Below are 3,290 nucleotides of genomic sequence, written 5' to 3'. Positions count from 1 at the left end.
CTTTTGTGTCTTTAGCATGTTGCTTCTCAGATTCTTTCTTGGCCTGACTTGTTAGACTTTGACACTTAACAGGCCAGAGTTTGTGCACCTTCCTATTATCCTCACTAGGATCTGATTTCCAAATTTTGAGGAATGACTTTTTGCCTCTAATGGCCTCCATTACTCTGACGTTTACCTAGAGTGGCTTTCTGCTGGTCCTCCTATTGTCGCTGCTGATTTAGGGCAAAATTGCAGTGGTTTTAAACGCTCTGCATGCTGCTTGCAGGCACCTAACACTTGTGACAGCAGCTCCTTTTAATTCCCATCTAACCATCTGTACTTATGCCGATAGGTCGACTTTAGGTCTTTAACTTTGAGCGGTAGCTGAGAAGATGGTAAATCGGGCAGAAACCCATTCGACAAACCTCTTCATTTCCTTGTTATTTCCTGACTTCTTCATTCATCACCTTTTTCCTTATTTCCTGGCTGAGGCGGCGGCCTGCCAGGGAGCTCCCCGGCACCTCTGGCTGCCTGGGCTGAAGGCAAGAGGCAGGTCTGGGCGTGGCGAGGGCCTCTTGTCCCGTAATGAGGCTGCAGTGCTTCCTGGTCCCCTTTTCCCACCACCCCGGCAGGCGGCTGCTGCGGGAGAACACGAGGGAGGCTCTGGGGGCGCTAGGCAGCGCTGTGTGTGTGGCTGTCAGGGGAAAGAGCCGAGGCTCCGGACTCGACCTGCCATTGACTCGCGTGGCTCTGCGCGGCCGTCAGCCGGGGCGGGCCAGGCTGCGGACGTGACTCAGGCTTGGGCCGCATGGCCGTGCTTTCCTGACGAGGCATGAGGCAGGCCAAGAGCTTTGCACAGCGTACAGGGAAGTGGGAGGGAGGCGTCTTTGAGCCGGCCTGTCTCCTCCGCTTCTCCCTTGCCGCTTGGGCGGAGGCGGGAAGGGAGCGAAATGTTCCTGGCTGAAAGTTTTGTGCTCGGCCTTGAGGATTAAGCCTGAGCCTCTGGCACGGCTGCTGGGAGATGGGCTTTTGCAGCGTGGCCCCCACAGTCTTGTAGGCAGCAGGTGAATCCAGTGTGTCCAGGAGGGAGCCTTCAACGTGGCAAAAGGGGGACATCACGGCTCCCAGCAGACCTTGAGGAGCCCACGAGGAGCCTTCAGTGGTATCCCTGGGGGAGCATAACCCCCCCTCCTTTCCATTAACAGCTGCACTCACTGACCCATGATACCACAGAGACACCTACCAGCAGCTGGTTTGCCAGGGCCGCTGCCCAGCACCCTGCAGCGCTTCCTGCCAGTGCCAGAGCTCACCAGGCACTAGCCTGGAGCCAGGGCCGCTAGGCGCTGCTGAAGAAAAGCCAGCAGAGGGACACAGTGGAAGTGTCCTGTGCCCATCACACAGAGGTGGATCAATCAAAACCCTCTTCTGCCAGCACCAGGCCTCCTGCTTCTCACACTGGGCCTGCAAGCGAGGGGGCGGCTGGCACGGTGCCAAGAGTCTAACCTGTGAGGCAGGAGGTGGCTGACGCCCGCAGCCTGCTGGGGAGCTCCCAGAAGTTATTAAGGGACAGAGACTCCTCAATGCCCTTAATAACAAGGGTTTGGGGGTCACCAAGGCCAGTAAGAGGGTCACTATGTCGGCCCTATAACCCTGGGTGTCAGGTCACTGTGCAGCTTTGATCTAGAGCTCGGATCCCAACAACCGACCAGCATCCCACAGCCTCCCCCTGGGTCTGCCCCACCTGGTTCCTCCTTACAGGCCGACCTAACCCCCCTTCCAGCCCCGGATTCGCCCCCTAATCATCCTACTGCCACTCAGAGCCACAGCCGTGGAGGTGCTGAAGGAGGGAGGGGTGACTCTAGGGTGGGGTTCTTCTCTAAAGATGGCTGGCAGAAAGGTGGTGCTCAGCTCTGTCAGGGACCTGCCCAGGTGCCTCGCTGCCAGGGGATGCAGACATTTCTGTAAGGCACATAAAGGGGCTATTTAGTATTGAAGCAAATGCAAGGAATGTGCATTTATGAGAGGGAATTTCCATCTCTTCAGCAGCTGTACATCAGGGCCCCAGTGGCCTAATGGATAAGGCATTGGCTTCCCAAGCCAGAGATTGTGGGTTCAAGTCCTGTCTGGGGTGCAAATCTATTTCTTCCCTGTACATTGCAAGGAAAGAGGCTTATTTTCAACCAGGAAGCTGGGAAATGTTTGTTTGAGCAGAAAGTCCTGGATCTTGGGAACAATCACCAAGGATATTAGAAGGCTCAGTCTGGTGACCTGATGGATGCAACCACACCCCCCCATCCCAGGGCAGCCCCATCTGAGAACCAGGATCCATGGAGCAACATTCCCCTCCTGCCCTGACAGGTGGGCTGTGCAGATGATGGTGGAGGGCAGCAGGATGGGAGGTTGCAGTAGCGCTGCCTGGGCTGTATCTGCGCCAAGGATAAATGGAAGGGGTCATGCAGCCTGTGCCTGACACTCCACAGTGCTACATTCACTCCAGGAACAAGTCAAACCCTGCGCCAAGGGTGGTGAATTCCCATGTGAGCACACAGTGCCCTTGTGCACCACACATGCTGCACACACATCAACTGCAGCAAAAGAGACACAAACTGCACATGGAGGAGACAGCTGGTTTGTTTCCAGGTTGCTTTTATTACCAAAGGTACTGAAGTGTGGGGTCTATTCTTTTTCCATGGGCAGAAACGCAATGGAGGAGAATCTCACATCCCTTAGCTGCCAGGTGATAGTGGCAGGAAGAAAACGCACTGCAATGAAATTTTAAAAACACTCATAAATAATTTAACAATGAGAAGTAATGAAATAAAAAAAAATCCAATGGACACACATGCTGGTGGCTTGTTCCCACCCCAGAGAGCGAGGGGCAGGGAGTGTGTGAAAGGCAGGTGGTTAAGTCTGAGGGAGCATATTCATATTTTGTACAAGTTAAACAAATTATAGCAGACAGCTACAAAATACTCCATTTGGTAACAGAAATACAGAATATATAAATCTACAAGCAATACAGCCATACACAGGGTGTCCACTTAATACCAGAGTGCCCACGGCCAAATAGCTGGAAGTGCCTTCACAGTCACTGCTAAACGAAACAACATTGTGCAGAACCAAGAGCAACCCTGCTGTGCCGTTAGGAAGCCTGCAGGAGACTCAGCAAATCAATCTATGATTCTGTGCTTCTGCTTAGTAGTTACCAAGTGTGCTCAATGAAAGGGTGGGTGGGCACCCAGCCAGCCAGTAGCTATAAAATCCCTCTAAGGCCTGGTCTACGCTATGACTTTAGGTCGAATTTAGCAGCG

General features: G+C 53.6%; 1 non-coding gene across 1 annotated transcript; it reads left to right on the top strand.

Moving 5' to 3' along the window:
- The first annotated feature begins 2,037 nt into the window (after positions 1-2,037).
- Positions 2,038-2,110, top strand: TRNAG-CCC. The gene has a single exon. It is a non-coding gene; the product is annotated as a tRNA-Gly (tRNA).
- The last annotated feature ends 1,180 nt before the right edge of the window (positions 2,111-3,290 follow it).

This window comes from Mauremys reevesii, unplaced genomic scaffold (genome assembly GCF_016161935.1).
Source record: "Mauremys reevesii isolate NIE-2019 unplaced genomic scaffold, ASM1616193v1 Contig111, whole genome shotgun sequence".
Classification (NCBI taxonomy): Eukaryota; Metazoa; Chordata; order Testudines; family Geoemydidae; genus Mauremys; species Mauremys reevesii.
This window is presented reverse-complemented; position numbering and strand designations above follow the sequence as displayed.